General features: G+C 38.6%; 1 long non-coding RNA gene across 1 annotated transcript in view; it reads left to right on the forward strand.

Annotated features, from left to right (window-relative positions):
• Nucleotides 1-17,709, forward strand: part of LOC115830628 — an 85,908-nt gene that overhangs the window by 26,802 nt on the left and 41,397 nt on the right. Inside the window, exon 2 of the long non-coding RNA XR_004026157.1 lies at nt 5,666-5,777. This is a non-coding gene — a long non-coding RNA (uncharacterized LOC115830628). The remainder of the gene's footprint in view (nt 1-5,665; nt 5,778-17,709) is intronic.

Here is a 17,709-nt window from a genome sequence, read left to right on the forward strand (position 1 = left end):
TATAAAGCAAATCCTTAAAAATGTGCATAGCATTGTACCAAAGATATAGCTTCCAGGTACAGTATTTATCCTGTCAACTTAGAGCCTCTGCTTACTTATTCATATTATAACTCATATATTCTTGTCACAATTTCCAATCCCTATCAGGACCTGGAAAGTTGGGTAGGTTCAATTATGCCCATTTTACAGATTAACAAACCAAGAATTGGCAGATTCAAGTAACTACCTTGCAGTCACACAACTAAGAGCTTGGATTCAAACTCAAATCTGTCTCCAAATCCAGTACTTTGAAGACTACGGTGAGTGTTCTAGAGTTTTAAAAAATTTTCTAATATAGTTTATGTTAAGGTTTCCAGATAAAATACAGGACATTCACTTAAATTTGTTTCATATAAGCAATAAATAACTTTTAGTTTAACTGTGTTACCATCATTGCATGGATGTCCATGCAATAGTTGGTGCACGCTTATATTAAAATTTCATTTTTGCTTATCTCAAATTTAAATTTAACCAGGTCTCCTGTACTTTTATTTACTAAATCTGGCAGCCCCATTCTGCGGGTATCAAGGTCCCAGGCCTGAAGATAATCAGAATAATGACAAGGAGAATGGAAGGTATAAAGCTGCTCAGCCACAGTTTTGACCCAAGAAAAGACATCAGGAGTTGTCTAAGGTTGTAGAGGCTGCAAGTAGCAGAGTGCTTACCTAAGACAGAGCCTTCATCCAGACAGACAGAGAATGCAATGACTATCTTATGTTGTGTAATCATGCAAAATAAATTCCAGTCTCCTCAGAGGGAAATATTTAAATTTTTTAAGAGTTAAACAATGGTGTCAAATAGGAAAACAAGAAAATATATTCATTCTTACACAAAATATTTTGAGAAAAAAAAGCAGAGTCAAACACTTAGTGAAGAGAATGTATGTTTGTGATAGCGAGACAGTATGAATGACTCTATAGATCACAGTGAATTCATTGATTGGATATAAAATTGAAAAGGAGGGATGGAAGATAAAGGGTAATAGAATGTAAATCAGTCATTATTATAATTGTTCGAAGAAATGAACAAACGCTATATAGATGTAAAATCTGTCAGGTTTCCTAGAAACACATCTGATATGTATTCAGGAGGTTTATTGGGAGTATTCCATGAGGAAGTGAGGAAAAGCAGGATTGGGCAGAGGGAAAAGTTAAATTGGAATGCAGTTAACATGGATAACTCAGCCAAAAACATGTGGGGCTCTGAAGCTAGGATGCTCTTCAGGGTCGTCCCAACTGAGGCAAGGAGCCTGGGTTTTGTACCTTTGCATAGATGAGTCATGAGATGAGGGCTGCCCTGGAGTGGGGATGTAACCTTGGGGGCAGCTCATTCCTGTGGCTGGAGGCAATTCCCAGAGCGGAGCAAAGTGGTGATCCTCCATCAGGCACACTCTTGGCAGCTGGGAAGGTGAATGCCTGAGTCCTGAAGAGGATGCGGGTGGCACATCACAGCATCCACCATAACCGACTCCTTGCTCTGTTCAAATCTGCTTGTTTCTTACATTAAGTTTAGCCCATTGGAGACCAAGTTCTCGAGGATCCTGGATGTGTCTTTCTTGGGGAAACTTATAAGAAAAGGTTAGCAGGATGATGTATAACCCTTTCTTTTGAAGCTGGTCTTGGAGCTGTAACTGAATCACATTGTTTTCCTTATCAATCTAGTTTCCCTTCACCATTAGCTACTACCTATGCTGGTCTTAATCAGTGGCACAGACTCTCATCTCTGAGGAATCTGAGCCATTGGTCACTATGCTCTTCTCAGGCTGTGGCTTCAGTTCTTGACTACTTACCGTCAAGATTAGGCAAAGATCACCAAGTGACGGTCTGTGGGCCACTTGAACATCAAACTCTTTCTTTGCTATGCCAGTTATGAAACAGTGGAGGTCTGAAACAGGCAATGAGGGTCACCTACTTAAATCCTCTGAATGGGCCATCAGTTACTCCCATCAGGATAGTGAGTCTTTCCTTGCTTGCTTCTGTCTTGGCAAAGGAAGTCTGAAGTGATCAGATGGCAGCCATGGCCTAAAGTTCCACGGGTCTTTTACTATGTCTCCTGGTGAGGAATTTGACTGTGAAAATGGCTTGGACAAAATGGGTGACTGATGGGTAGGGTGAACTCCTGTGGGTATGGCCAGCTCTCAGTTGTAGTGATCTGGGGTCAGGGACACTGTTTTTTTTTTTTTTTTTAGATGGAGTCTCTCTCTGTTGCCCAGGGTGGAGTGCAGTGGCTCGATCTCAGCTCACTGCAAGCTCCACCTCCTGGGTTCACACCATTCTCCTGCCTCAGCCTCCCAAGTAGCTGGGACTACAGGCGCCTGCCACCACGCCTGGCTAATTTTTTGTATTTTTAGTAGAGATGGGGTTTCACCATGTTAGCCAGGATGGTCTCGATCTCCTGACCTTGTGATCTGCCTGCCTCGGCCTCCTGAGGACACTTCTATTCCATCTAAGCCAGGCTACAGAATTTGGGGGGGAGCACATGACAACCTCGTTGCTTTTCTTAGTAATTTATCTGTTTTGGATCAAGGGCATGCTTGGCAACTGAAGACTATGAAAATAGATTCCAAATCTTTGAGAATGGATAACAAGAATGATAAGAGACTCAAGATTTCAGTCAAAGAAGCATGAAATAAGGGACTCATGACTTGAGTCAGGGAATTTTCCAACTTGACCAGAGTTATGAAAATGTAATCAAGAAACTATAGTAGATGTGAACCGAGCGACAGTGGTAGGCCATTTGGAGAAAGGCTGTAGCATGAGAGTTTGCCTAATGTCCCAGAAAGAGCAAAGGCTGTGACGTCAAACAGATCCCCGCATGAAACTCAGCTCTGCTGTCACCCAACTTTTAGGCTTTCTCAGAGCCTCAGTTTCCTCATCTGTAACAAGGGGCTATAAATAGATTTTACATGTCACCATGCTTGTTTACTAAATTATAAGTTTAGAGATAATGTATGTAAAATGTACATCCTAGCTTCTGGCCCACTCCCACCCAATAAATACTTGTCCACCGTTCATTTAATTTGAATTATGCAGACAGCCTTTGAGATACACACACATTAGAAAAATTCCCATTTAGAAAATCAAAGGAGACAGGAACAAGAGCAAAAGGAGAGCAAGCCTTCCCCAGGTTATCAGTTTTGTGTGATCCTTGAATATGTTTGATATAAAAATGGCAGATGAAAATGCTGTAGCTCAGATCCAAAGTTAGTAAACATGCAGACTTTGATGAAATTATGAACAATTCATAATGAGGCTGCTGCTGCTGCTGCAATGACGGAAGCAAGCACAAGCCTTGCAGGTGCCAGGATTACAGGGGGAAGTGAAGAAGAGCATGAGATATGCATTTTATTGAAATTAAAGTTCAATGTGATATGACAGTTTGCCTTTTATGGCTGTTCATTTAAAACTAGGAAAGATCAGAACCAGTAACCAGGTCTTATTCTTTGGACCAAAACAATTAACTTTTAGAAAAAAAATCAAAGAACTAACCTACTATTTTAGCTCATTTAATTTTTATAACAATTTTATGAAAAAGGTGTGGTTCCTTTCATTTTAAAGAGGAAAAACAATGGAGACATACATAGGAAAAGTAGAGTTTCCAACATCACACAGTGAGGGTGAGATTTGAACTCCCAACAGCCATGTTACTTCCATTGTTTCATGCTCCTTCATTCCATGCCCATGCTGTTCCTCTGTGGTATGTTATTTTTATAAAGTATTGAAGAAATATTTTCACACTGTGTTACAGACTGAATGTTTGTGTCCTCCCAAAATTCATCTGTTGAAATTCAATCCCCAGAGTGATGATATTTGGAGGTGGAGCCTTTGGGAGGTAATCAGGTGATGAGACTGGAGACCTCATGAAAGGGATTGGTGTACTTATACCAGGGGCCCAAGGGAGCTCAGCTGTCTCTTCCACCATGTTAGGACACAGCAAGAAGGCTTCATCCATGAACCATAAAGCTGTTGCTCACCAGACTCCAAATCTGCTGGCATCTCGATCTTGGACTTTCGAGCTTCCAGAACGCTGAGAAATAAATGTTTATTGTTTAAGCCACCTAGTCTATGGTAATTTGTGATAGCAGCTCTGGCTGATTAAAACACAGTGATTTTTGGAATATTTGTAATATTGACTTAGTTAAAGCAGTTAATACACGTGTTGTACCATGAACTAAAGAAACAACTTGCAGATCACATTCTTCAAATGATAATTGATCAGTCAATAACCATGAGTTGAGTGTCTACCATGCTGAACTTGTGTTACACATGATAATTACTTTTTGCTCTCATGTCATGTTCTAATAGCTGTCATTGTTAAATATAAAAGCTAACAATTTCTGTTTTCCACACAAGCTCTTCTTAAACTTTTTTCCAAATTATCCTCACAATTCTTTTTGTCAATAGTTCCTAATTTAAATTAGTTGCTCATTTCACTGACAATTCCGTTGCATAGTCATCATTATTTTTCCCAGTTCCCATATTATTCCCATTCTCATTTCAGCCTTCTTCATCTTTCACTGCTTATTATTTACCTATCTGATGATTTTTAATGATAGCACCAAATACATTCAAATGAAAAATTCCCTATACACAGTGCTTGGGAAAGGCCTCTGATTATATTTGCTTTCTTTCTTTACCTCTGAAATTTAGAATTACTTTTAATGCTTTCTATGTGTTAGAAACTAGAAAAACAAAGATGGATCAGAGGTTACTGCCTTATGGACTAATAGTATAGATGGTGGAATGGTGAAGACATGTATTAAACATCCACAATATAATGTGACAGGTGCTGTAATCAAAGTGAGATCCAAGTATTGATGGAGCACTCAGTGCTCATTTGACTCTGCCAGGGGAGTCAGGAAATACATTCCTGAGAAAGTGATATTTGAGTACAGTCTTGAAGACTGGTAGGACTTTTCCTGATTGAGTGTTTGAGAGGGAAGGGCACTTTTGTGTGCTTGGGGATTAGAAAACTTTGGCTTGGTTGGAGAGATAGTACCTGTGTCCACTGGGGTAGAAGCAGAAGATTGTAAAGTGAGCTACAGAAGATGGGACCAGCCTAGATAATGAGAATGGAATCCCACTTTCAAGGGGAAATCATATAAAATGGACAATAGGGTTAATGGAAAATAGGGCGGGAGGTTTTGTAGAGGCAGAAGATCAGGCTCGAAGATAAGTTCATGGTCATGGAAGACTTTATGTAACATGCCAAAGACTTTGTCTTTTATTCCCTATGCAGTGGGACATCCTGATAGCTTTTTTCATGGAATGGACTTAGATTCGTTTTGTTGATTGTGGAGAACAAACTGGAGGAAAGAAGTTAAAAGGAAAAGGAATAGTTAAGCAGCTATTTAAGTAATTCAGGTGAAAGATGATGAATGGCTGGACATAGATATGATGAAAGAAAAAAAATCCCAATGTCCCCGCTTTTTGAGATCTCACTGTGTATTTTGGGGGAACGCAAAATATAATAATCATATACATAACAATATTTACATTTTTGTAGTGCTTTGAAAGAACAACTGCAACATCAAGTCAAGTATTTGTTGAGCACACACTATATGGCGGCCACTTTGTGTTAAGTGTTGTGTATGGTTTAGCTCAATTTAATTTTGTTCTCCCAACAGACTTACAAAAGAGGTAGAAGACATATGCTTCCCATTAGGCGAGAAAGAAACACGCCTGAGAGTCTAATGGATTACTCAAGTCTGTGCTGCCAAAGAAGAACAGAATCTTTAGGTGAGCAAAACTTCATACTCCTGTTCTTGGAGGTGTTCTTTCCAGGATACTGGGATTAACTCAGCATATGTCACATATATTAAATGTTTGATGTATATGCAGCCTATACTGAATGATTTCAGAGGCCCTTGGGCTGAGCTTTGAAAGCTGCGGGCTGAACTCCAAGAAGTAGAAGAGTGAAGGCTGAACGTTCCCAGTGGTAAAGAAGTATAAGTATTCAGGGCCGGGCGCGGTGGCTCACGCTTGTAATCCCAGCACTTTGGGAGGCCGAGGCGGGCGGATCACGAGGTCAGGAGATCGAGACCACGGTGAAACCCCGTCTCTACTAAAAATACAAAAAATTAGCTGGGCGTGGTGGCGGGCGCCTGTAGTCCCAGCTACTCGGAGAGGCTGAGGCAGGCGAATGGCGTGAACCCGGGAGGTGGAGCTTGCAGTGAGCCGAGATTGCGCCACTGCACTCCAGCCTGGGCGACAGAGCGAGACTCCGTCTCAAAAAAAAAGAAGTATAAGTATTCAGTTTCCCCTATAATTCCTCAGAAGACATAACTGGTTTTAATTAATCAATCAAATATTTATTTCACCTCCCCTCTGCTACAGAGGCTGTGATAGGACCAAAAGATTTCCGCATGCATGTGGCCACAGATTATCTGAGAAAGAAGCCATCTGTTAGAGTTGACAGGTTGTGGTCTCAGAAGTCATTGAACCTGGGCTTGAATTCTGACACCAACACTACATAGCTGTGTGGCTTTGGAAGTGTCATTTAACCTCTCTAATCCTCAGCTTCCCCACCTGTACAACTGAATCAGAAGTATACAAATTGCAGGGTTGCTGTAAAAATTGGAGTTTATATGCTAATATGCTTTGTACAGTATAGAACCAGGAGAAGGTGCAAAATCTAAGGTAGTATTTCATTATTATTATTATGAATTATTAATATCTTTTGATCTAGTAAGGAGTGTGGAGAGGGATGACAGTGTGAATCCTTCATAAATCAGGAGGTTGAAAAACAGAAGTTTGATTCCATGGGGAGTCTGCTAGAAGGTCTAGAAGCGCACAGTGGTGATGCTGGCAGGGGTCTTGGCAGCTAGCTAGGGCCTTTGTTCTTATTGTCCTTTTTAAAAAGGGTGGCACTTATAATGCTTGCAGTCTCTGACTCCAATACTGAGGGCAGAGGAAACTCCTGAGATGCCCATAAATATCCATTTTACTCTGCCTTTTCAGATTCTGCTTCTTAAATGCAATACAGCCCTTGCTACCTTTTCTTTACATCCCTTTGGTTTACTCTGTGCTTGCAGACGCCCCCAGCAGGGACCACCCTGGGCACACAAACAGTTGGAAGTTCATAACTGAAATAATTTTATCTGCCTCAATGCTGACACCTGCACAATGCACTTTGCATAACTTTGAGAAGTGAACCTGCTGTGTGCTGTTGGCAAAGGGGTTGGAGGCAGAGTGTTTGCTTCATGAGACCCAGGACAATGTAATTTAGAAAGTTCCCAATAGCATGGACCTGTCAGTGCACCATGCCACAGATCACATTTAGTTACTGGAGTCCCCATGGTTACATAGGATTGCTTTCCCACTGTGATACTAGTGATCAAATAAACTTTTCTTTTTCAAAATGAATATTGCTGTATTGCTATGTGTAACAGTAACAATGGTACTACCCTGTTGCAATAATTTTAGAGAATATAGAAAATTTTAAAGAAATAAAAAAGGGTTTTTGGATTCTGGAGCCAGGCTTCCAGGGCTTGAATCCTGGCCCTGTTACTTATTAACTGTGTGTTCTTGGATGGATGTCTTAGGTTCTGTGCCTCCGTTTCCTTTTTTATAAAAGGGGAATAATAAAAGAAGCTACCTCATTGGGCTGTTAGGTGTTTCAGGTGAAACACTGCACTTAAACTCTTTAGAATAATGTTGGGTTCTAAATAAATGTTAGCTATTATTGCTGCTCTGCTTGTACCTACCCTTCCATTCATGTATTTTATTTTCTTATTATTATACTTTAAGTTTTAGGGTACATGTGCACAATGTGCAGGTTTGTTACATATGTATCCATGTGCCATGTTGGTGTGCTGCACCCATTAACTCGTCATTTAGCATTAAGTATATCTCCTAATGCTATCCCTCCCCCCTCCCCCCACCCCACAACAGTCCCCGGAGGGCAATGTTCCCCTTCCTGTGTCTGTGTGTAGTTTCATATGTAAATAAATCATATTAATCATACTATTTTGAAAATCCTTTTTAAAAAATGTAGCACACTGTTGGATCTGTTTCCTTGTCTATATATAAAAAATCACCATCATCATTTAAAAAAGTGCAATGGTAAGAATGTGGCTTGCACAGCCAGATGGTCTGGATTTAAACTCTGCACTGCTGCTTACAAACTGTGTGGCCTGAATGGGCAAGTCATTTGACTTCTCTCTTCCTCAGTTTCCCTATGTGTAAAATGAGTATTAATAATTAATACTAACCTCATAGAATTCTTATGAGGATAAAGTAAGTAAATATTCATTTGTAAAGAACTTAGAATATAGAAAGTTTATATAAAGATTTATTTTAAAAGAGAGAGAGAGAGAAGAAAGCACAGTAAGGAATATTGGATGTTTTGCCTCCCTAGTGTCTCTTCCCAGGTCTGGTAGTAACAAAAGCCTCTCCCCTGCAGGACACTGTCCTCCACCCATCTGTTCACAGGGGGATCCTGGGACCAGGATAAGAAATTCCCAGTAGCACAGTGATGACTCCAGAGTTGACCTACAAAAGGAACTGTTTCCTGTGGTTCGGCTACACAGATGCCAGGCCAGGATCCTCCCTTAGGCTTTTCTGCAGGATCTACAGGAAAAGGTTGCTGCTGTCTGATAACAATATTTCATATCCTCAGTTGAACTCCTCATGTCCTCTACACCCCGGCCTACTCTACCCACAGCCTTCCACATCCCTATCCTCGTGGTTTCTCAAAGACCTTGACACCTCTCACTTACACTAAACAAACAGTCTGTCCATAAATTCTGTTGTAAGTTTCTTCAAACGTACCCAGAGTCCAACTACACTCACCATGTCCTCTGATGATACCCTGGGTAGATCCACAGCCATTCCTCACTGGGGGATCCACAGAGACACTCCAATGCTGTCCTTGCTCCCTGCCTGGGAAATAATATATGGTGATCCTTCAAACAAGTAAAGAGACCATGTTCCTCTTCTACTCAAAGTCCTGCAGTGACTCCCTGTATCTCCTAGGGTAAAAACCAAAGCCCTTACAATGGTCTACAAAGGTCTATCTAATTTGGTTCTTTGCTATGTCTTCTGTAACTTTCCCTCAATCTCACTTCACTCTAGCCCTAGAGGCCTTCAGAGGTTCTTGGAACACACCAGTCATGAATCTATATTGAAACTTTTAACTCTAGCCATTGGCTTTGCCTGGAATGGTTTTTGTTCCCAGCATTTGCTTGGCTAAATCCTTTATCATCTCCTCCAAGTTTCCACTCAAGGTTCATCTTTTCTAAGAGGCATGCACTAAGTAGCCAATTGTTTAACCCTGTAATTTATGCATAAATTATAATCATTTAGATATTCTATTGTATCTTGTGTTCTGACAGCAGCTATCGTCTTCTATCATTTTACATAATTGACTTGTTCATCATCTACTCCCTCACTCCGTCACATAGTATAAAATGCAAGCTTTTGGGGAAAGGATTACTTTTTCTATTTTGTTCATTAATATGTCTTAAGAACCTCAGCCACTGCCTGACATATAATAGGTACACAACAAAAATTTATTAAATTAATCACTTGAATTCGTAGTTCATCAGTACCTGAAACCAGATCTACTATTGGAGATTTTGGTTACATAAACACTAAGTTACTTATTTTATCTTAGCTAGTAGTAATGTAACTAGTAATTTATCTTAGAATTAGTATACTATTAGTATTAGATACTTAGTATCTTAGTAACTAGTAATTTATCTGAGCTAGTAATGGTATTCTGTCCATTCTGTCACTTTTAAGTAAGAGATTATCTCAATAGATGCAGAAAAGGCCTTTGACAAAATTCAACAACCTTTCATGCTAAAACTCTCGATATATTAGGTATTGATGAGACGTATCTCATAAGATAAGAGCAATCTATGACAAACCCATAGCCAATATCATACAGAATGGACAAAAACTGGAAGCATTCCCTTTGAAAACTGGCACAAGACAGGGATGCCCTCTCTCAACACTCCTATCCAACATAGTGTTGGAAGTTCTGGCCAGGGCAATCAGGCGGGAGAAGGGAATAAAGGGCATTCGATTAAGAAAAGAGGAAGTCAAATTGTCCCTGTTTGCAGATGACATGATTGTATATCTAGAAAACCCCATCGTCTCAGCCCAAAATCTCCTTAAGCTGATAAGCAACTTCAACAAAGTCTCAGGATACAAAATCAACATGCAAAAACCACAAGCATTCTTATACACCAATAACAGACAAACAGAGAGCCAAATCATGAGTGAACTCCCATTCACAATTGCTTCAAAGAGAGTAAAATACCTAGGAATCCAACTTACAAGGGATGTGAAGGACCTCTTCAAGGAGAACTACAAACCACTGCTCAATGAAATAAAAGAGGATACAAACAAATGGAAGAACGTTCCATGCTCATGGGTAGGAAGAATCAATATGGTGAAAATGGTCATACTGCCCAAGGTAATTTATAGATTCAATGCCATCCCCATCAAGCTACCAATGACTTTCTTCACAGAATTGGAAAAAACTACTTTAAAGTTCATATGGAACCAAAAAAGAGCCCACATGGCCAAGTCAATCCTAAGCCAAAAGAACAAAGCTGGAGGCATCATGCTACCTGACTTCAAACTATACTACAAGGCTACAGTAACCAAAACAGCATGGTACTGATACCAAAACAGAGATACAGACCAATGGAACAGAGCAGAGCCCTCAGAAATAATGCCGCATATCTACAACTATATGATTTTTGACAAACCTCACAAAAACAAGCAATGGGGAAAGGATTCCCTATTTAATAAATGGTGCTGGGAAAACTGGCTAGCCATATGTAGAAAGCTGAAACTGGATCCCTTCCTTACACCTTATACAAAAATTAATTCAAGATGGATTAAAGACTTACATGTTAGACCTAAAACCATAAAAACCCTAGAAGAAAACCTAGGCAATACCATTCAGCACATAGGCATGGACAAGGACTTCATGTCTGAAACACCAAAAGCAATGGCAACAAAAGCCAAAATTGACAAATGGGATCTAATTAAACTAAAGAGCTTCTGCACAACAAAAGAAACTACCATCAGAGTGAACGGGCAACCTACAGAATGGGAGAAAATTTTTGCAACCTACTCATCTGACAAAGGGCTAATATCCAGAATCTACAATGAACTCAAACAAGTTTACAAGAAAAAAACAAACAACCCCATCAAAAAGTGGGCCAAGGATATGAACAGACACTTCTCAAAAGAAGACAGTTATGCAGCCAAAAAACACATGAAAAAATGCTCACCATCACTGGCCATCAGAGAAATGCAAATCAAAACCACAATGAGATACCATCTCACACCAGTTAGAATGGCCATCATTAAAAAGTCAGGAAACAACAGGTGCTGGAGAGGATGTGGAAAAATAGGAACAATTTTACACTGTTGGTAGGACTGTAAACTAGTTCAACCATTGTGGAAGTCAGTGTGGCAATTCCCCAGGGATCTAGGACTAGAAATACCATTTGACCCAGCCATCCCGTTACTGGGTATATACCCAAAGGATTATAAATCATGCTGCTATAAAGACACATGCACACGTATGTTTATTGCGGCACTATTCACAATAGCAAAGACTTGGAACCAACCCAAATGTCCAACAACGACAGACTGGATTAAGAAAATGTGGCACATATATACCATGGAATACTATGCAGCCATAAAAAATGATGAGTTCATGTCCTTTGTAGGGACATGGATGAAGCTGGAAACCATCATTCTTAGCAAACTATCACAAGGACAAAAGACCAAACACCGCATGTTCTCACTCATAGGTGGGAATTGAACAATGAGAACACTTGGACACAGGAAGGGGAACATCACACACCAGGGACTGTTGTGGGTGGGGGAAGAGGGGAGGGATAGCATTAGGCGATATACCTAATGCTAAATGATGAGTTAATGGGTGCAGCACACCAACATGGCCCATGTATACATATGTAACAAACCTGCACATTGTGCACATGTACCTTAAAACTTAAAGTTCAATAATAAAAATAAAAAAAGGAAAACAGAGTTTAAAACAAAGTATTGTATATACTTACAGTGGCTTTGCTCTTGATGTCCTATTAATTGATATTTATGTGATTTACAAATATCTTCATAATAAATTATAGTTCATAAATATTCTTGCAAATGCAAATTTGTAAGTAGCCCCCAAATTATTTTTTCTAAGGAAGAATTCTTTCCAATCAAAATTGTAGAAGTAAAATTTTTAGATTAAAGGTTTTTGAAATGCATTGCCAAATTGCACTCTAAAATGAATTTTCTAATTTATAATTGTAGCCAGCAATAGATTAGGGTGTTCCTTTCCTCACACTCTGGCCAAAACCAAGAGGAGAACAGTAGTATCTCATTGTGGTTTAAATTTGAATTTCCTTGATAAGTAATGAGAATAAGTATTTCTTAATGTTCATAATAATTTAATTTTTTATTATGATATCTTTACCTGTTTTTAAAATCTATTCAGAATTTGAATAATGAAACCATTCCTTCACATCAGCAGTTCCGTTTCAGAGGGTCATATCCGCGTGTGAACATTTCTGTCTAGGAGGAAAATTTAGATATAGCCCCCCACCCCCCAAATCTTGGGATTTCCTTCCAGAAGGCTTATGCTGATGTTTACATGTCAAGACCAAGCAGATTTGGACTCCAGATTTGAATCAAGCCTCTTTGCAGTGGTCAGGGGACTCAGGTTATTCATAATGGAAATTCATTTTCAATGGGCTCAAGGAATTTATTGAATGCCATAGAGACCATAAATAAGACAAAGATAAAGTAAAACCAGAAAATTACCAACCAGAATATTTTCTTCACCCACCCTTGTTTCTTTATGTGCATCCACTTCTCCTTCCCTTTTCTGCCTTACTGCTCTAGACTGTAGAGAAAAGATTCTCTTTTACTTTGTCTCTCAATCTCTGTCTCTCTGTGTGTGTGTGTTTGTATTTCTATCTCCTTTCATTCTCCCTCTCTCATTCTGTGTTATGGGCTGACTTGTGACCTCTCAAAACTCCTGTGTTGAAGCTCTTAACCCTTACTTACTACCTACACATTATATTTGGAGATAGTCCTTTAATAAAGATGATTAAGTTAAATTGTTTAACTTAACAACTAATACACCCCTCTTTTATTCTCTCTTTCTCCCTTCCTTCCTTTCTCTTTCTGTCTCTAACCTCCTCTTCTCCTTTTTCTGTTATAGTTTGAAAAATCCCTGTTCGGACCATGATGGGTTGCATACCCAGTCATTATAGCCAAAGTTCGAGGTATCACAAATTTCCACTAAAACCATAGATTTAAAATGGGATAGGGGAAAGATGAACAACTTCCTCTACACACTCCAGAAGGGGGCAAGCCTTCCTTAAGGTGGGAGAGGAGGGCTGGACAGAGGGCATGTCCACTAGACTCTTGGAGGGTATGTTAAAGGCAGCCACTGATTTGATAGACAAAGGATACTGAGAATTTTTCCAAAGCCAAATCTGAGGATCAAATTTAATACCAATTAAGAGTGTCCAGGTATAGAAAAACAAAACAAAACAAACATACAAACAAAGGAACACCATCCGGGGAGTCAGCCTGAAGGTGGCATGAACAAATGGACATATTTTGCTGCACAATTATTTACTTGCATGGACAGGTTGGACAGTACAGCCATAAGAGTGAAAACAGTATTCTGATAATAGTCCAACACTTGATGTTAGAAACCAGGGATAAGAACTTACTTTGTCTTTTACTGTTTTGGGTATCTTAAGTAAGTTATTTAACATCTATGAGCCTCTGATACCTTGGATTTGTAAACTAAAAAGTAGCTGAGACAGATCTCAATCATTTTAGTTTATTTGCCAAGGTAAAGGATATGCCTGGAAAAAATAAACATGGAATCACAGAAACAGTCTGTGGCCTGTGCCTTTCTCTGAAGATGATTTTGAGGGCTTCAATAGATAAAGGGGAAAAGTGGGCTGGAAGAGAAAGAAGGAGTTTATGATAATCCACATGTTGCAAGAGAAAAGGAGCAGGTAGCAGAAGAGTTAACTATGTATTTCTCTTGTGCTCAGTAAATCTAGCACTTTACATAGGATAAGGTGAACATACATCCTACCTATGGAGATATTTAACCTTTTATCTATAGCTGTCTGCTTAGTAACAAAAGAAAAGGCAGCTTCTTAAATGACTCAACTTTCAGCTTAATTTTTTTCTTTTGGCATAGTGAATTGGGGTCCTGAGTTTTTATTTTCCATTCACAGATTCAAAATGGAAGAAGTAATTCACCATGTCTATGATATCTGGCACATAATAAGTGCTCAATAAATGTATGACATCAAGCATTGCAACATAATACCTTGCGATATATATTTATAAGCTAAGTACTCTAACATAATCAAATATTCTTCTCATTTGCAGTAATCATTCAGATCTCTAGGACTAAAGAAAAATCCAGAGATGTGGGGAAAGGACTCTAAGCTCATCTATTTATTTTTAATATGAAACACATTTCATCTATTTTAGCCTGACATAAAAAGTATGGCACCTCAGAATTTTGTGAAATGGTGAGGTACACGTTATTAATGCCTACCACTATTCAGTTTTCCCTGTTTTCCTTGGCATTTTGGTAACTGGAATTGCTAATCCCCTTGCAGTTGGGCAGATTCATGTGACAAGTTCTGATGAATGAATCGAGAAGGGGAGTGGCTGTGCTGCTTCCATGTGGATATTTTGAGAAGCTCCCTAACAATTCTCATATTCATCTTACTAATATTATGGTGGTGATATAGTTTGAATGTATCCACCAAAAGGTCATTTGTTAGAACCTTAATTTCTTACTGCAGCAGTGCTGGGAGGTGGAGCCTAGTGGGAGGTGCTTTGGTTGTGTGGCCTCCACTCTCATGAATGGATTAATGTCATTCTTAAAGGAATAAGCTAGTTTTTGTGGGAGGGGGTTAGTTATCATGAGAGTGAGTTGTTATAAAAAGCAAGCTTGGCTTCCTCTCTGGCCATGTGATATCTCCCACCATGTTATAAAGCAGCAGGAGGCCCTGGTCTGATGCTTGCACCATACTCTTGGACCTTCCAGCATCCAGGACCATGAGCCAAAATAAACCTCCATTCTTTATCAATTACCCAGTCTGTGGTATTCTGCTAAAACAACAGAAAATGGACTAAGACAAATGGTATTCACTGACAAAGTTTAATATTGATTTCGCAGAGCCCTGAAGAGTTTTCCCAACCCAGGGTGCAGAAGGCTTGATATTCCAATTCTGAAGTACTATTCCCTGACTCCTGATATCAGACTATAGTTAGAGCCTCTTTTGTTTATCCAAAACACATCTTGACCCCTGCAAGTCTTTGCTAAGGTGTAACTTTCTCCGTTTAGAATCTGTTCCTGGATGGGGATTGTTTTGAATTTGCAAAAACACAAGGTTTACTTAAAGTAAAATCATTATGGTGCTTTGTTTCTTTCTAATGCTATTTCCATTCTTTTAGTGTACTTTAGAACACTTTATGATAATCACAATCTCTCCTTCCCTACTTCAGAATCATGCAAAGGCTTTAAAATTCTTTAACTCTTCCAATCTCTCACCATTCATTTTATGCGTTGATTTTTTATTATTAATTTTCCCTTGTTTTGATACCCCTAAGTTGATCAAAACAATTGTTGTCTGATGTTGTATTGTTTAGGTTTACTTACAAGTTTATCCATTTTTAAAATTCATCTTTCTATTTTGCAGCATATATCTTCCTTCTGGGTTTACTTTCTTTCTTCATGAAGTACATTGTTTAGTGCTTTATTTATTTATTCATTTTTAGTGATGATCTGTTAGTGATTATGTCTCTCAAATTTTGTCTTATAATTTCTTTATTACACCCTCAGTCTTGAAAGACAGTTTAAATGGGTATAGAATTCTAACCTGACAGTTTATTTCCCCAAAGTTTCAATGATATTATTTTGCTGTTTATTAGTTTCTCAGGTTGGTGTAGAGAAGCTCATGTTGGTCTAAAACACATTCTTTCTCAGCAAATCTGGCTTTTTTTTCCCTCCGTCGTTGCTCCCAAGGCCTCCTCTTTGTCTTTGGTTTCCTGAATTTTTCAATAAGATTTCTAGATGTGTATCTTGTTTTGTTTATCCTTTATATAACTCAATGTTCTTCTTAATAAGAATATTCATGGTGTTCCTCAATTCTGGAAAATTCTCAGACATCATCATATCTTGTATTGTCTCATTTCATCTGTTTTTTCCTTGTGTAACAGTATAATAGACATGTTGGAATGACACAATTTATTCAGTTGCTACCTCTTTGGTTCTTTTTGCAGTGGTATGGTATTTTTCTCATATCTATTTTTCATTACGTGGCTCTCTCTAAAGAATTAATTGTGTTGAGTTTACTATTTAACTTGTTCGTTGAGTTTTCAACTTCAATAACTGCTTTGTTTCTTTACAGAAGTTCTATGTATCTGTTCCTTCTTTCACAGTGTTTTTTTCTTATGTTTCTAATTTCTTGTTTTCTGACATTAGCCATAGTTTGCTTGTCTATTATATGACGAAACAATCTAGAAAGGGTTAAGAAAACATTTTGAGGTCAGAACACATGGTTTGAATCTCAAGCTTGCTATGTATTAGCTGAGTTATCTTAATACACATTAACTTTTAAAGCCTCCCTTTCTTCAAATGTAAAATGAACGTATGGGTATAATCTATTTTATTGAGATATTAGGAATTAATATTATATTTAAAATAATTAAAAGAGCATGACACATAATTGCTCAAAAAATGTTAGCTCTGTCTTCACCATCACCATTATCAAAAATGTTAACTCTGCCAGGGACTTTTCTGTTTGATTTGTGAACTCATTGCTAGTGAGGTTTTATCTTTCAGAATCCTGTGAGTCTGGGTATGGTGGGGTATTCCTAATGGTCATTTTCTATTTATTTCTCTCAAGTATCTCAGGAGAAATTTCAGGCTGGGCTCATGTTTTATTTTAGTTTCCTGAGCTCTGTGTTGCTAAACTGAGTCCCTAAACCTGAGGGTCTGCAGGTTCATATTAGGATTTGAGGTTACTATTACTCAGTAATAGTAACAGTTGTTGGTCTGTCTGCCTGCATGTCTCTCTGTCTTTCTGTATTTCACTAGATTTCTATTATCTTTGTTTTTCTCTCTACCTCTCCTGTTTTTCATTTTTGGTTTCATCTTATCGCTTTTATAACCTTACTGCAAGTATTCATGAGTTTATTCCCAGAGTCTAGCTCAATCCTTGCTACAGATACAAGGATTAAATAAATGAGTAGTTTTCCCCCTTTACAGAAGTGTCAATTTACTGTTTTGAATATAAATTGAAAATGTACCCTTTGTAAGAAGACACCCTTACTACAGTAATACTCTTATTCCTATTCCTTCCACCATTACTACTGATGTGATAGCAGTTTCTTCAATGACTTCAATACTTATTCTGTGCCAAGAGTTTTTTCGACAATGTATGTATAAATTCATAAAACCCTCATAACCATCTTGGAGGAAAGATACTATCATTAATGCCCTCTTACTGATGAATAAATAGGAAAACTAACCTGTTTTAGGTCAGTGTCTCTCAATTGGGAGCAATTTTGCACCTTCACCGGGGGACACTTGGCAATGTCTGGAGACATTTTTGGTTTACACAGCAGGGGATGGGGATGT

The sequence above is a fragment of the Nomascus leucogenys genome, chromosome 16 (assembly GCF_006542625.1).
Source record: "Nomascus leucogenys isolate Asia chromosome 16, Asia_NLE_v1, whole genome shotgun sequence".
In the NCBI taxonomy this organism is placed as follows: Eukaryota; Metazoa; Chordata; class Mammalia; order Primates; family Hylobatidae; genus Nomascus; species Nomascus leucogenys.